Raw genomic sequence first — 18,163 nt, 5'->3', positions numbered from 1 at the left:
TGCTATCATTTATAATTTGTTACAATGTATATTGTAGACATTGTTGCTTTGGCAATATTGACACAATGTTTTTTCATGCCAATAAAGCAGCTTGAATTTGAATTTGAATTTGAGAGACACAGCGAGAGAGAGACACAGCGAGAGAGAGAGAGAAGAGAAGAGGTACAGCGGAGAGAGAGAGAGAGAGACACAGCGAGAGAGAGACACAGCGAGAGAGAGAGAGAGAGAGAGAAGAGAGAAGAGAGGAGAGAGGAGAGAGAGAGAGAGAGAAGGAGAGAGGAGAGAGAGACAGCGAGAGAGAGAGAGAGAGAGACACAGCGAGAGAGAGAGAGAGAGAGAGAGAGAGAGAGAGAGAACGACACAGGCGAGAGAGAGAGAAGACAGCGAGAGAGAGAGACACGCGAGAGAGAGAGAACACAGCGAAGAGAGAGACACAGCGAGAAGAGGAGAGAGAGAGAGGAGAGAGGAGAGAGAGAGAGACACAGCGGAGAGAGGACAGGAGAGAGAGAGAGAGACACAGCGAGAGAGAGAGAGAGAGAGAGAGACAGCGAGAGAGAGAGAGAGAGAGGCAGCGAGAGAGAGAGAGACAGCGAGAGAGAGAGAGACACAGCGAGAGAGAGACACAGCGAGAGAGAGAGACAGAGAGAGAGAGAGAGAGAGAGAGAGAGAGAGAGAGAGAGAGAGAGAGAGAGAGAGAAAGAAAGAAAGAGAAGGAGAAAGAGAGAGAGAGTTTAAATCCAGATTATTTAAATCATGTTACAAAACACCTACTCTCCACTACTTGGTTATCAAAACACTACTGATTGGAATTGGGAAGCAAAGTCTCCCTTTTAGGTAGCTAGAATTAAGGCCACTGCCTCCTTCCTTTTTTCTTCAATACAAAAACCAAACCAGCTGCATCTGTAGAAACAATGATTGCTTCACTAAATTTTCATTACTCATTTAATCTGTCAAATCCCTCGCCCCATTCTGAAATATTAGGAGCAGGGCAGACTCCTACTAGCTAAACTAGGCTCCTACAGACTTACACATGTAAACATAGCAGAATGCCGGGGCACACTACCAGATAGGGCTCATAGTAGGGGGATCATTAGGGTGATCCGAGAGTACCACGAAAAAATATACTACTAAAGGCAACTGGTTGAACCAATTGAAATTAGAGAGGATAACTTATGTAGTAAGCCTAATGCTACAGCAACCAGAGAATGGGCATGTCACTGCTAGACCAAATATCACATGAACACACATAAGACTTGGCAAAAGGTGTATAATAACAGGAAATTACCTTAAAAATGGGCAAAAAAAAGTGTCCATCCCATGGCAAAATGTTTAGAATAGCAGGAAATAACCTTTAGACCTGCAAAGTTATCTCCACCAACAAGAGGTGTGTGAATCGTCATCAACAGTGCTTTTGCCCATAGAAATAGACAGAATGTTCTCCAATGCTGGAAAAGGGGGCCTGGGTGAAAAAGTTTGGGAACCCCTGTGCTAGATGGTCAGAGGGTCACTTAGCCCAAAGTCCAGCAGATGGCAATATTGATATGGTATTGATGGTTTAATCTTACCATCTACACGCATTGTGTACAGCTGGCAATACACTCGTATCCCCCGTGGACCTGTCTGTCCCTAAAACATTCTCCATTCAGGCTGCAAGGGCGTCAATTTCCACCTTAACTAGATTTAACGGTAAGAAGGCGGAAAACTGGGAAAATGCGTACTTTCTTTATGAAAAATAATTTCCCACCACCATTCTAGTGGCTAATGCTACTTCCTGAAGTTGTGCCCTGCGTTCAGACAGAGATATTAGAGAAAGGAGGAGATAGAAAATTGATTTGTTAATGAATGGAGAAATGTAAGATCCCCCACCCAGCAGACTATCGACCCAGAATCTCTGAGCCACCAGAGATTCTGGGTTCGAGCCCAGGCTCTGTCGCAGCCGGCCGCGACTGGGAGGCCCATGGAGCAGTGCACAATCATCCCAGCATCGTCTGGGTTTTGCCGGCAGGGATATCCTTGTCTAATCATGTACGAGCGGCTCCTGTGGCGGGCCGGTGTACACTGACCAGGTCGCCAGGTGTACAGTGTTTCCTCTGACACATTGGTGCGGCTGACTTCCGGGTTGGATGGGCATTGTGTTTCGGAGGATGCATGGCTCTCGACCTTCGCCTCTCCCGAGTCTGTACGGGAGTTGCAGCGATGAGACAAGACTGCAACTACTACCAATTGGGGAGAATAAAGGGGTAAAAAAAAGGAGCCCTGGTTTAGCCAGACTGTAACGCTCGTCGAAATGGGTAGACCAAGGCGCAGCGTGATTTGGGTTCATCATAATTTATTTAAATGTGAACCAGCAACAAAACAATAAAGAGAAACAAACAAACAAACTTACAGCCTTGTAGGGCTCAAAAGCAACAATACAAAAACAACATCCCACAATCAACAGGTGGGAAAAGGCTGCCGAAATATGATCTCCAATCAGAGACAACGATAGCCTCTGATTGGGAACCATACCAAGCCAACATAGAAATACAAAAACTAGACTACACATAGAAATAATAAACTAGAACACCCCCAGTCATGCCTTGACCTACTCCACCATAGAAAATAAAGGCTTTCTATGGTCAGGACGTGACACAGACTGGCTGAACACGATACACAACATCCGGGACTAGCATTCCTAGATATTAGCCACTTTAGCATGGTGGAACACAGTGTTTCATAAAGAAAGTAGGCATATTTTCCCAACTTCTCGCCGTTGACCGTTTGCAGCCTGAATGGATAACGTTTTCGGTACGAACCGGTCCACACAGGAGGATACCAGTATGTAGGCTGCATATAGGAAGTACTCATGCTACGGTCTATTCAGCGCTCGTCTGACCAATCGGAATCCGTGTTTCAAGATAGTTTGATCACCGAACTGGGATATGTTCTGGGTTGCCTCTGAGATTAACATTGGGAACCATACACGGACAAAGTGACTGAGCTCATCAGGAAGTGTTTAGGCAATGTTGTTCCCACTGTGGCTATTAAAACCTACCCAGAAACCGTGGATAGACGGCAGCATTTGCGCAAAACTGAAAGCGCAAACAACCGCATTTAACCATGGCAAGGTGACTAGGAATGTGGTTGAATACAAACAGTGTAGTTATTCTCTCCGTAAGGCAATCAAAAAGGCAGTATAGAGACAAAGTGGAGTCGCAATTCAACAGTTCAGACACGAAAAGTATGTGGCAGGGTCTACTGCCAATCACGGATTACAAAGGGAATACCAGTCAGATCGCAGACACCGACACACTTGCTCCCGGACAAGCTAAACACCTTCTGTGCCCGCTTTGAGGATAACACAGTGCCATCGACGTTGCCCGCTCCCAAGGACTGTGGGCTCACGTTCTCCGTGGCTGACGTGAAAAAGACATTTAAGAGTGTTAACCCTCACAAGGCTGCCGGCCCAGACCGCATCCCTAGCCGTGTCCTCAGAGCATGTGCAGACCAGCTGGCTGGAGTGTTTACGGACATATAAAATCTTTCCCTATCCCAGTCTGCTGTCCACTTACTTTAAGATGTCCACCATTGTCCGTGTACACAAGACAGCTAAGGTAACTGAACTCAAAACTATCGCCCTGTAGCACTCACTTGTCATTATGAAGTACTTTGACGCTAGTTAAGGATCATATCACCTCTACCTTACCTGATTCCCTAGACCCACTTCAATTTGCTTACCGCCCCAATAGATCCACAGACAATTTTTATTTATTTATTTATTTCACTTTTATTTAACCAGGTAGGCAAGTTGAGAACAAGTTCTCATTTACAATTGCGACCTGGCCAAGATAAAGCAAAGCAGTTCGACACATACAACAACACAGAGTTACACATGGAATAAACAAACATACAGTCAATAATACAATAGAAAAATAAGTCTACATACAATGTGAGCAAATGAGGTGAGATAAGGGAGGTAAAGGCAAAAAAAGGTAACGGTGGCGAAGTAAATACAATATAGCAAGTAAAACACTGGAATGGTTGATTTGCAGTGGAAGAATGTGCAAAGTAGAGAGAGAAATAATGGGGTGCAAAGGAGCAAAATAAATATATACAGTAGGGGAAGAGGTAGTTGTTAGCGCTAAATTATAGATGGGCTATGTACAGGTGCAGTAATCTGTGAGCTGCTCTGACAGCTGGTGCCTAAAGCTAGTGAGGGAGATAAGTGTTTCCAGTTTCAGAGATTTTTGTAGTTCGTTCCAGTCATTGGCAGCAGAGGAAAGAGAGTCGAACAAAGGAAGAATTGGTTTTGGGGGTGACCAGAGAGATATACCTGCTAGCGCACGTGCTACAGGTGGGTACTGCTATGGTGACCAGCGAGCTGAGATAAGGGGGGACTTTACCTAGCAGGGTCTTGTAGATGACCTGGAGCCAGTGGGTTTGGCGACGAGTATGAAGCGAGGGCCAGCCAACGAGAGCGTACAGGTCGCAGTGGTTGGTAGTATATGGGGCTTTGGTGACAAAACGGATGGCACTGTGATAGACTGCATCCAATTTATTGAGTAGGGTATTGGAGGCTATGTTGTAAATTACATCGTCGAGCATTGGAAGGATGGTCAGTTTTACAAGGGTATGTTTGGCAGCATGAGTGAAGGATGCTTTGTTGCGAAACAGGAAGCCAATTCTAGATTTAACTTTAGATTGGCTATGTTTGATGTGAGTCTGGAAGGTGAGTTTACAGTCTAACCAGATACCTAGATATTTGTAGTTGTCCACGTATTCTAAGTCAAAGCCGTCCAGAGTAGTGATGTTGGACAGGCGGGCAGGTGCAGGCAGCGATCGGTTGAAGAGCATGAATTTAGTTTTACTTGTGTTTAAGAGCAATTGGAGGCCACAGAAGGAGAGTTGTATGGTATTGAAGCTCGCCTGCGGGGTTGTTAACACAGTGTCCAAAGAAGGGCCAGAAGTATACAGAATGTTGTCCTCTACGTAGAGGTGGATCAGAGACTCACGATGCAATTGCCATTGCACTGCACACTGCCCTATACAATCTGGACAAGTGGAATACCTATGTTAGAATGCTGTTCATTGACTATAGCTCAGCCTTCAACACTATAGTACCCTCCAAGTTCAAATCGAATCAAATGTTTTATTGGTCACAACTGGGTCCTGGACTTCCTGACGGGCCGCCCTCAGGTGGTAAAGGTGGGCAACAAAACATCCACTTCGCTGATCCTCAACATAGGGGCCCCACAAGGGTGCGTTCTCAGCCCCCTCCTGTACTCCCTGTTCACCCACGACTGCGTGACCACGCACGCCTCCAACTCAATCATCAAGTTTGCAGATGACACAAAAGTAGTAGGTCTGATTACCAACAATGATGAGACAGCATACAGGGAGTAGGTGAGGGCCCTCAGAGTGTGGTGTCATGAAAACAACCTCTCAATCAACGTCAACAAAACAAAGGAGCTGATCATGGGCTTCAGGAAACAGCAGAGGGAGCATGCCCCTATCCACATCGACGGGACCACAGTGGAGAAGTTGGAAAGATTTCAAGTACCTCGGCATACACATCACTGACAATCTGAAATGGTCCACCCACACAGACAGTGTGGTGAAGGTGTGACAGGTTAAAGGAAATAGTCATAGCCTGTTATACATTAAAAAGTATTAGTAAGTTCATAGTATGTGAGGATCTTAAAACATCTAAGGTTAAAAAGATGCATTCAGTATCAGTTGATAAAGATTGATAACATTCATATAATTGTGTTAAAGTTCAAATCTGTCAAAGGGTACGAATTGTGAGAGTAATGTGTAAATGTTATATTGATTACTTGATTTTGTAGTGCCTAAAAGTGTTAATCTGTGATCTACGAAATGCTCTTAATCTATGAGCCGGAGATCGATTGCTCTGGTCTCCACCCATATTCCTGGGGAAAATCGCGGTCTTTTTCTCATTGAACTAAACGTTAAATTGAGAATAAAACACCCGTATCACTCTCGTGATTATTTCTCCCCTGTTTTCAGATACTTTATTGATGATAAAAATAGTAATTTAAATGTTATAACTCACTAACATGTCAAGAGTGTTTAAGGTGTGTCTTAGTAACGTTTTGAGGAAGTTAGAGTTAAGTTTGAAGAGAGTAATATTAGCCCTGCTCGGTTAAAGTGAAGAATAGCATCGTACTGAGAGTAGCTGCCATTTTATGTCGATTGTGAATGAACATGTACGTTGTTAATAAGATATTTTGCTGTGTTATTTGTATAATGGTTTTTCTGTTGTTTTGTAATGTGTTACTTTTGTGAAATTCATTGAACTAAACGTTAAATTGAGAATACAACACCGTATCACTCTCGTGATTATTTCTCCCCTGTTTTCAGGGGCGTAACATTTTTGGAGGCTCCGCTGAGATTGCTGCTCAGATGTCCAGTTTCCACACCCTGGTCGCTGAATTCCGAGCCAGCTAAATCTCCACATAACAACTCAGGCAGGCTGCAGTGAGGAAAGTGTTGCTGTTCGAGGGAAGTTGGAAGTTAGTGGTTAAGTACGTGTCAACTGAGGCCATTGATCGACCATCAGAGACAGTAAGGACCATCTAATTCAGAGCCAATTCCTGCACAGTAAAAGTTCCTCCTGTTCTGTCAACATGACAAGCGCCTTGGAAGAACTACAGGAAGAGGTAGTAGGAGAATTGCACACCCTGACTAAAGACAAATTACTAGAGATATGTGATTTCCTTGAAATATCAGGCGAACAGAGAAGAGATGTTAAAGACAAATCCCGCATATCATTAATGACTCGCATTATGATGTTCCTTGGAAGAGAGGAAGTCGCAGAGTTAGAAGATGGCGGCATGTCGGAATTGTTGCTACTTAAAGACGAAATGACAGAGATGATCAGTGGCAGAGATAACAAAACAGGGCAAATTGACCATGATATTGAACCAGCCGGAACACATCACAGAATAGAGGAATTGAGAACTGTAACTCCACAACAAGGGGTGGGAACTGAGCAGATTATTGCAGCCAAAGCCAGTGATTCTCTGCGTCAGCCCCAACACCATGCCAATCTTCAGGGGAGCGTGCCGCTCTCACCCAATGCACAGCCCAGCTCATACTGGCGCAAAGAGTTTAACATTTCTGGTCAGATAGGTGAACCGGGCCAGAAAGAAAAACAGATTTTTTCCAGCCTTGTCCATCAGATTGAAAATGGACTTAACAGAGGATATCCTGAGGTAGAAATAGTAGACGCAGTAGTCAGGGCTATTTCTCCAGGCTCACAGCTACGCAGCTACTTGGAAGGTAAACCCCAGCTAACTCTTCCCACACTTAGATGTATCCTGCGTTCCCACTTCCAAGAGAAGAGTGCAACAGAGCTTTACAAACAGCTAGCTTCAGAAGCACAGCATAGCAAGGAGACCCCTCAAAGCTTCCTGATGCGCGTTTTAGATTTGAGGCAAAAAGTACTGTTTGCATCCCAGGAGTCAGAATCAGGGCTTAAGTATGACCCTGCTCTAGTCCAGAGCATGTGTTTTCACACAGTCCTTACGGGTCTCCAGAGTGACAGTATCAGGATTGACATGCAGCCTCTCCTGCTAGAGAGCAAAACATCAGATGAGGTTTTGCTAGAGAAGCTTAACATTGCTTGTGCTAATGAGATAGAAAGACGAAACAAAAAGCGGTTTAATGCCCCACAGCCTGCTACAACTGTAAGTGTAGTCCAGTTAGAAGATACGCCATCTGCAAAGTGTCCTGTGAAGGAAGCCAAAACTACGATACCCGCAGGACTGTTAACAGAGTTAGCTGAACTTAAGACAGGTGTAGCTTCTCTAAAAGGTCTCAGTGCAGAGATTGCTCAGATTAAAGAGACATTACAGCAGCCTATGTTTCAGTCACCGCCTTGTGCCTATGCCCCACCCCCAGTTAGGAGGCCAAATAGGGACCCCCAGCCACCTGTTTCCCAGCAGCAGTATTACAGCAACTACAGTCGGTCCCAAGCACCTGACCCTGCGCAGCATCAATATGCACCTAACCGGTATACCAACCACTCTGCTCAAGCTCCAAGGAGGTGTTTTGTCTGCCAGCAGGCCAGAACAGATGCACGCTGCACACACTGCTTCCGATGTGGGAGTGGAGAACATTTTCAAGCTGGATGTAAAATCCGGGGAGCCAGACCATCAAGGGAGGCCCCTTTAAACGGAAACGGGTTACCGCTGAGGGACGAGTGTTAACCGTAGCTACCAAAAAGTCCCAGAAATGTGCAAATTGTGCCAGAGAAGATTCATTTGAGAACCTGAAACAATGTTCATCATGTAAAGAGACACTGTACTGTTCCAAAGTATGTCAAAACCAACATTGGACTAAACATAAGGAAAAATGCACTCACCTGAAAATTTACTCTAATAGTGAAAGGTTTTCCCGCACAGAGGAAAATGCCCACTCCTTACCATCCGTAGCTCAAGGTTGCCACCCCTGTAAGGTCACCTCGCTAGTAGGCAGACAGTGCCTTATTGAGTGTCACCTGAATCGCCACCACCTCCAAGCTCTATGGGACACAGGCTCTCAGGTATCGGTCATTGATGAACGATGGAAAGAGGAATCTCTCCCAAACGCAAGGCTGAGAGATGTTTCAGAAATCCTGGACTCACCTGATGATCTAAAGTTGACTGCAGCAAATGGGACTGAAATGCCGTACCTGGGATGGATTGAAACAACTTTTCGGCTAGCCTCTGAAACTGACCAAACAAAGGAACTGATCATCCCGGTGCTGGTAATGAAAGGCTGTCACCTATCACATCCCATCATAGGTTTCAATGTTATCGAGCACATCCTGACAATGACCGAAAAGACTAAACGATACAGTACAGTAAAAACAGCTTTCCCAAGCCTCAATAGAAACAAGGTGAGAGCTTTTATACAGGCTGTTAGCGCAGAACAGACAGATGAATACACAGTGAAAACCAAGAAAGAGAAGGTTGCTGTACCAAAACACAGTAGCATTCAGATTGAGTGCCGTGTAGCTTCCCAACCTTTCAAAGATGACATGACAATGCTTTTCCAGCCAGACCTGAACCCGCAGTGGCCAGATGACCTTGAGTTCTTTGACACACTAGTCAGAGTCAGGAAAGTTGTTTTTCCAGTTATCCTGCTTGATGTCTCTAACCCCACTGACCATGACATTGCCCTGCTAGGACGCACAATAATCGGTACAGTACAAACCATTATGACTGTGTTACCTGCCCAAGTCTTTGAAAAAACTGTCACCTCAGCCACAGTGAATCACACCAGCGTTCGAACCCCATGTACTGCTACTGAACAGTGGGATCCACCAGTAGATTTAACTCACCTAACCGAAGAACAGAGAGAGGTTGTTAGGCAAATGCTTAGAGAAGAGTGTCACTCCTTCTCCAGATCAGACAATGACATTGGCTGCATTGAACGATTGAAAATGACTATTTCTCTAAAGGACTCTGAACCAGTAAAGCGCACATACATGTCAGTGCCCAGGCCACTGTATCAGGAGATGAAGGGTTACATTTATGACCTCATAGTCCAGGGCTGGGTTAGGAAGTCAAACTCTTCATATTCTTCACCTGTCGTGTGCGTTCGTAAGAAGGACGGGACCCTCCGGTTGTGTATAGATTACAGAGACCTGAACAGAAAGACACATCCCGACCGCCAGCCCATCCCTCGGGTCCAAGATATCATGGACAGTTTAGGTGGTAATTCCTGGTTCTCCCTCTTAGATCAGGGAAAAGCGTATCACCAGGGGTTCATCTCTGAAGAAAGCAGACCACTGACAGCATTTGTGACACCGTGGGGACTCTATGAGTGGATACGTATGCCATTCGGCCTCATGAACGCTCCTGCAGCTTTTCAGCGGTGTATGGAGGAGTGTTTGGAAGGGCTCCGGGATAACATCTGCATTCCTTATCTGGACGACACGCTAGTTTTCAGTAAAACATTCGACAGCCATGTGAATGATGTGCGAAAAGTGTTGCAGCGTCTCAGAGAGTATGGCATTAAACTCAAACCAACTAAGTGTGATCTCTTTAAACCCCAGGTCCGTTATTTGGGCAGAATAGTGTCTGCAGAGGGCAGCCAAGTTGACCCAGCCGATTTTGAAGCAGTAAGAGCATTGAAAGAAATCAGACCAGAGACTGTGGGCCAGCTCAGAAAAATGCTTGGTTTACTCACTTACTACAGACAGTACATCAAAGACTTTTCTAGGAGTGCCAGCTGCCTGTATGACCTCCTGAAAGCAGATTCAGAGAAATTACCTGACCACCCACGGAAAACAAAAACAGAAAGTAAGTCATGTGGTGCCCTCAAACAAGCCAATCCTGTGGACTGACCAGCATCAACAGGCACTTGAACAGCTGATTGAGTGTTTGCTTCACCCACCAGTTTTAGGTTTCCCTGATTTCACTCAGCCATTTGTTGTACACACTGATGCGTCACACCAAGGCTTGGGAGCAGTTCTTTATCAAAAGCAAGAGGGGAAGCTTAGGGTCATTGCTTATGGCTCTCGAACCTTAACAGCAGCTGAGAAGAACTATCACTACCACTCGAGCAAGCTGGAATTTCTAGCTCTAAAATGGGCAATCACTGATAAGTTCCATGACTATTTATACTATGCTCCGACCTTCACTGTATACAGCGATAACAACCCGCTCTGCTACATTCTGTCTACTGCAAAACTGAACGCAACCACTTCCAGGTGGGTTGCAGACTTGGCTGATTTCCACTTTACAATAAAGTACAGGCCAGGCAGAGAGAACGGTGATGCAGATGCTTTGTCAAGGATGCCACTGGATGTAGAGTCACTGATGAGAGAATGTTCTGAGGAGCTTCCACCAGACACCATCGCCGCCACGATACAAGCAGTTGAGGTACAGAAAGAGGCTGTTGTACCTTGGTCATTTTCAGCTGCATCTATGTCAGTATCAGCTGAAGGTGAGACAACCACTGCAACAACCAGCTCGATCCCAAAAGATGGGATAAGAGAAGCACAAGAATCTGATCCGGTCATCCGTCCTGTGCTCAAATTTAAACTGTCTGGTTCCAAACCACCAGTTAAAGAGCAAAAGAAATTCAGTCCAAAGACAAAATGCCTATTCAGAGAATGGGACAAATTGACAATAGACAGTGATGGCATTCTGTACAGAATCACTACAGCCCGCAAGCAGTTAGTTCTACCAGAGCAGTACAAAGGTAAAGTGATGGAAGAGTTGCACAATAACATGGGACACCAAGGTAGTGACCGCACTGTATCACTAGTACGTGACCGCTTCTTCTGGCCATATATGCAATCTGACATCGAGCACTATGTGACTAAAACTTGTAGCTGTGTCAAGCAGAAAAAGCCAGCCCATGCAACAAGAGCTCCTCTGACAAACATTGTGACAACACAGCCATTTGAACTGGTATGTATTGACTTCCTTCATCTCGACAGATGCAAAGGGGGATATGAATACATCCTCGTGATTGTTGATCATTTTACACGTTTCACTCAAGCCTACGCCACCACATCAAAGTCAGGTAAAACTGCTGCAAATCTCATCTTCAATGACTTTGCCCTGAAGTTTGGGTTCCCGTCCCGCATCCACCATGACCAAGGGGGAGAATTTGAAAATCAGTTGTTCCATCAGTTAAAGAAACTCAGTGGCATGGCGGGGTCCAGGACAACACCCTATCACCCGATTGGAAACGGTCAAGCGGAACGCATGAACAGAACATTGTTGCAAATGTTAAAGACACTAACTGAGACACAAAAGTCAAATTGGAAGGAGTCTCTGAACAAACTGGTTTATGCCTATAACTGCACCCGTTGCGAAGTGACTGGCTATTCACCATTTTATCTTCTGTTTGGGAGATCACCCAGGCTTCCAGTTGATATGCTCTTTGGATTGTGCACAGAGGCAGGTTCCAGTAACCAGCGAGAATACGTGGAGAACTGGAAACGAGGGATGGAAGAAGCATACGCCATTGCAAATGAAAATGCTCAGAAAGCCGCTGAAAGAAGTAAGAAGTACTATGACACTAAAGTTAGGAGTTCAGTGCTACAGCCTGGCGAGCGAGTTCTGATTAAAAACCTGACACCAAGAGGAGGACCAGGAAAACTCCGTAACTATTGGGAAGATACAATTCACACAGTGGTGAGAAAAATGGGTTCAGACCTGCCGATTTATGAATTGAGACCAGAAAAGGGTAGGGGACGCTCCAGGGTCCTGCACAGAAATCTGCTCATGTCCTGTGACCACTTACCTTTTGAGACACAACCAGAAATGACCAAAGTGGACAAAAGTCAGAAAACGAGGAGACACCAGCCTGCATCACAGACTCTAGATTCTGATGAAGACAGTGGGGATGAATATGACCTTCATCATGAGCCGCTACAGGTTCCCACATCTCCTACAGTACCTGAGGAGAGGAATGCTGAACCAGCGAGAGAGTGGGAACACAGGCCCCCAACAGTGAAACAGACAGTTGCAGTGCCAGTCCCTGATACGCTACCAGCACAGCTTCTTGTTGAAAAGCTGCTGGAGGAGACAACAACAGTTAAAGACCTGCCTGCTGAGGAGAGTAACTTGCCTGCTGAAAATTTGCCTGATGATCGTCCACCAAGTGCCTTTCCTTCATATACTGATGCTGCTGAACCTGAGGAACCAGCCTACCCACTGCCACAAAGAGAGAGACACCCTCCAAGACATATCACCTATGATCAGCTTGGTATCCCTTCCTGCTACAGTATACAGCCACAGCCACAGTTGTTCCCTGTCTACTCTGCACCAGGACTGGTTCCATGGCTGCCATCACTACAGCAATGTTACTTTCAGCCACCTTACATGTATGGGCTTCAGCAAACATGAGACTACAGAGTTGACATGTTTGACCATGGACTACTGTCTGATTTCACAGACTGTCAAAAGAGACAATTTGCAGACTATGCATATAGATCATTAAAATTGATGGACTGTTGATCAATAGTATGAGAAAATACTGCTTATGTTATATAGCTGGTCAACAGATATGGACTGTGAATATAACTTGTTAGTTATATTTGAACTGTGACCCTTGACCTCTGCTCAAGTACTACCTTACAGAACAGGATTTTCTAGGTCCAGTGCATACGGACTGTTGAAGAAGACAATGTTGGTAATGTTGGGACAACATTTATTTTGTCGGGGAGAGTGTGACAGGTTAAAGGAAATAGTCATAGCCTGTTATACATTAAAAAGTATTAGTAAGTTCATAGTATGTGAGGATCTTAAAACATCTAAGGTTAAAAAGATGCATTCAGTATCAGTTGATAAAGATTGATAACATTAATATAATTGTGTTAAAGTTCAAATCTGTCAAAGGGTACGAATTGTGAGAGTAATGTGTAAATGTTATATTGATTACTTGATTTTGTAGTGCCTAAAAGTGTTAATCTGTGATCTACGAAATGCTCTTAATCTATGAGCCGGAGATCGATTGCTCTGGTCTCCACCCATATTCCTGGGGAAAATCGCGTCTTTTTCTCATTGAACTAAATGTTAAATTGAGAATACAACACCGTATCACTCTCGTGATTATTTCTCCCCTGTTTTCAGGTACTTTATTGATGATAAAAATAGTAATTTAAATGTTATAACTCACTAACATGTCAAGAGTGTTTAAGGTGTGTCTTAGTAACGTTTTGAGGAAGTTAGAGTTAAGTTTGAAGAGAGTAATATTAGCCCTGCTCGGTTAAAGTGAAGAATAGCATCGTACTGAGAGTAGCTGCCATTTTATGTCGATTGTGAATGAACATGTACGTTGTCAATAAGATATTTTGCTGTGTTATTTGTATAGTGGTTTTTCTGTTGTTTTGTAATGTGTTACTTTTGTGAAATTGATTGAACTAAACGTTAAATTGAGAATACAACACCTTATCACTCTCGTGATTATTTCACTCTCTCGCTGGTAACAAAGGTGCAACAGCCCCTTTTCAACCTCAGGTGGCTGAAGAAATTTGGCTTGGCCCCTAAAACCCTAAAACTTTTACAGTTGCACAATTGAGAGCATCCTGTCAGGCTGTATCGTCGTCCTGGTACGGCAACTGCACCACCCGCAACCACAGGGCTCTCCAGAGGGTGGTACGGTCAGTCCAATACCACACCGGGGGCAAACTACCTGCCCTCCAGGACACCTACAGCACCCGATGTCACAGGAAGGCCAGAACGATCATTAAGGACATCAGCCACCCAAGCCACGGCCTGTTCACCCCGCTATCATCCAGAAGGCAAGGTCAGTACAGGTGCATCAAAGCTGGGACCGAGAGACTGAAAAACAGCTCAAGGCCTTCAGACTGTTACATAGCCATCACTAGCCGGCTTCCACCTGGTTACGCAACCCTGCACCTTAGAGGCTGCTGCCCTACATACATAGACTTGGAATCACTGGCCACTTTAATTATGGAACACTAGTCACTTTAATAATGTTTACATACTGCTTTACTCATCTCACATGTACATACTATATTCTATTTTACTATATTTTAGTCAATGCCACTCCGACATTGCTCAATCTAAAACTATCCATTTCTTAATTCAATTCTTTTACTTTTAGATTTGTGTATATTGTTGTAAATTGTTAGATACTAATGCACTGTTGGAGCCAGGAACATAAGCATTTCGCTACACCCGTAATAACATCTGCTAAATATGTGTTTGTGACCAATAAAATTGCATTTGATTTGCTATGCGTTTGGACGGTAAGATGGAAAAGACTCAATATCGCCACCTGCCGGCCTTTGGCCTAGATAGTTACTGTGTATGTACCGATGCTCGTTTCAAAGTAACATCACATGATCAATGACATCAGAAGCAAGATCCTACGGATTACGTTGTGGTTCTGGTGCTTTCTTTGATTCCAAGTTGCTGTCAAACAACGAGTACTTACAATGTACACTAAACAAAAATAAACAAAACATGCAACAATTTCAAATATTTTCCAAAGTTACAGTTCATTTAAGGAAATCAGTAAATTGAAATAAATTCATTCGGCTCTAATCTATGGATTTCACATGACTGGGAATACAGATATGCATCTGGTGGCCACAGATTCCTTTAAAAAAAGTACTGGTGTGGATCACAAACCAGTCAGTATTTGGTTAGACAACCATTTGCCTCGGGCAGCAGGACACATCTCCTTCGCATAGAGTGGATCAGGCTGTTGATTGTCGCCTGTGTAATGTTGTCCCACTCCTCTTCAACGGCTGTGTGAAGTGGCTGGATATCGTCTGGAACTGGAACACCCTGCCATACACCTAGATCCAGAGCATCCCAAACATGCTCAATGGGTACCATGTCTGGTGAGTATGCAGGCCATGGAAGAACTGGGACATTTTCAGCTTCCACGAATTGTGTACAGATCCTTGTGACATGGGGCCGTGCATTATTTTATTTGCAAAAATGTTTAGTAATTTAGGAGATGCTCTTATCCAGAGCGACTTACAGTAGCGAGTGCCAACATTTTTATTGGTACTGGTCCCCTGCGGGAATCACACCCACAACCCGGGCATTGAAAGTGCCATGCTCTACCAACTGAGCCACACGGTACCACACTGAAACATGAGGTGGTGGCAGCAGATGACACGATAATGGTCCTCAGGATCTCCTCACGGTATCCATGTGCTTTCAAATTGCCATTGATAAAGTGTATGGCGTTGTGTGGGTGAGCGGTTTGCTGATGTCAACGTTGTGAACAGAGGGGTTATGGTGGGGTTATGGTATAGGCAGGCATAAGCTAAAGACAATGAACACAATTGTATTTGTCTGCAATCTGGCAGTTACAGTTGAAACAACTATTCAGATGCAAAGAGCATATTCTCCAGGATGCCAGTGGCCATCAAAGGTCAGCATTTGCCCACTGAAGCCAAACTGTTGTCAGGTCAAGATCCTGGTGAGGTGGACGAGCACACAGATGAGTTTCTCCATAATGGTTTCTGAAATTTGTGCAGAAAACTTCAGTTGTGCAAACCCACAGTTTCATCAGCTGTCTGGGTGGCTGATCTCAGATGATCCTGCAGGTGAAGTAGCCAGAAATGGAGATCCTGGGCTGGAGTGGTTACACGTGGTCTGCAGTTGTGAGGCAAGTTTGACGCACTGTCAAATTCTCTAACAAGGCGTTGGAGAGGGGTTTGGTAGATAAATTAACATTACATTATCTGTCAACAATTCTGGTGGACATTCCTGCAGTCAGCATGCCAATTGCACTTCCCTCAAAGCTTGATACATTTGTGGCATTGTTGTGTGACAAAACTGCACATTTTAGAATGGCCTTTTAATGTCCCCAGCACAATGTGCACCTGTGTAATGATCATGCAGGTGTGGCATATCAGCTTCTTGATATGCCACACCTGTCAGGTGGATGGATTATTTTGGCAAAGGAGAAATGCTCACTAACAGGGGTGTAAACAAATTTGGGCACAACATTTGAGTAGAATAAGCTTGTTGTGCATTTGGAACATTCCTGGGATGGATCTTTTATTTCAGTTCATGTAAAATGACACCAACACTTTCCATGTTGTGTTCATATTTTTGTTCAGATTTGATTTTTTCAAAGAGCTTCTCCTGCATGGTAGCTCAGCAGGTAGGGTCGGGTTTCAAAGATCATAACGCTGGCGAATGCAAATAAATATGACATTTGTTTTGACATCACACTTTCTGCACATGTTTTATTTAGAATAAGCTTCTAGACTGAATAATGCAATAGATTCACAGTGACAGCAAAAAAGAAGCACGATAGAAGGCGCGAACCTGTAACAGTAACTGACAATAGGCTACTAAAACACGAGACTAACCACTGCGCCACGGAGAATTGATCAAATTTAAGGAAAATACTTTTATATGAACAAACGCTGCTTTTCATTGCTGGCCAGCATATATCACTACTCTGTATTGTATTAAAAAAAAAAGCTCTATGTAGCCTAATGAATAGCTTTATCGGCTAAATTTGGTGAAAATCCCAAACGCTTCTGAAACCTCGGTTCCCATCACTACCCACTAACACACGAACGCATGGGTTGCAGCGATGAGTGAGGCACGATCGCAATTGGATATCGTGTATAATTGGGGAGAAAAAAAGAGGGTAAAATGATCAAATACCAAACTGATTTGTTCAAAAAATGTAAACAAAACAAAAAACTTCCTGTTTGGCATAATGGCGCTAGTGGTGCGTGAATATGCTGGTTTGACGCAATAGCTACACTGTGCTGGTACTAACATCTGGAGAGTTTAAAGGACCTGTATTTAGGTCAATTGAATTGCGCTGTAATATCCAGAGATCGATTCAAAAACACTCACCTGTTAAGTTTGATTGTCCACTGTTGATCACCCACACAAAGTAGTTAAACACGTTAAATGGTTTGCAAATCAGTAATATTTATTCACTAAGGTTTGGTTATATTTACTAGTTACTTGCATCTGAGGGAAGGTGTATCAGGGCGTTTATAAAGCATTAGGAGACAGCCCAGCCCCCTTCCCCTTCTCCACTTGCTATTGGGCAATATCACTGCATTTGGTAATACTGCTATACTGTTAGCGGTTGAATGAGAAAAGGGATGACACTGAGGCTGCTGATTGAAGTGTGTCAGTAGTACAGTTGAAGTGAAGCAGCCTACATCCATTGATGCCCACTTCTCACCTCTAACTACATGTATTTATCCGGACATTTTTGCATTTTTAGTGCAATTATTACATTTACTGTGTTTGGCATCCAAGAGGGTAACTTTTGATGTGGATTTATTTCAGCAACGCTTGTTAGTTAGTCAACAGTCCATGCTTCATGGTTAGGTGGTCATTACTGGGATATTAGTAGGTTACGCTTTCACTAGACAGTGGCTGGGTATGTACTGGAATCTTGGCAACCCTGTCTATTTATACAAAGCCGTGCCAAAACTAAGTCATCTATGTTGTATCTTAAAGAGAAAGGGAGTCAGGGAGGTATTCTTCACTCCCTCTGACTGCCTGACAACCTGCCAAGGGCCATTTTTAAGCACACACTTTAAGCAACAGTTAACATCAGGCATGAGAAGAGGAGGAGGAGGAGGAGGAGGAGGAAGAGAAGGAATGCAGGCAAGCAACATTGCGTTTTAATTTTCCAGAGTAGCTCTGGTCCAGGTTTTTTAGTGCATGTTCCTTCACTAAGGATCACA

At 44.1% G+C, this 18,163-nt stretch overlaps 1 protein-coding gene across 1 annotated transcript in view; it reads right to left on the bottom strand.

The window, feature by feature from the left end:
- The window catches only part of LOC109903403 (protein NDRG1), a 34,633-nt gene extending 17,192 nt beyond the window's left edge, over positions 1-17,441 (bottom strand). The window contains exon 1 of the mRNA XM_020500079.2: positions 17,313-17,441. The gene's annotated coding sequence lies outside the window, so the exon portion shown is untranslated. The remainder of the gene's footprint in view (positions 1-17,312) is intronic.
- Positions 17,442-18,163: the final 722 nt, after the last annotated feature.

Source organism: Oncorhynchus kisutch, linkage group LG14, assembly GCF_002021735.2.
Source record: "Oncorhynchus kisutch isolate 150728-3 linkage group LG14, Okis_V2, whole genome shotgun sequence".
Lineage (NCBI taxonomy): Eukaryota > Metazoa > Chordata > Actinopteri > Salmoniformes > Salmonidae > Oncorhynchus > Oncorhynchus kisutch.
Note: the sequence above shows the minus strand (reverse complement) of the source record. Positions and strands in the feature narration are given on the sequence as shown.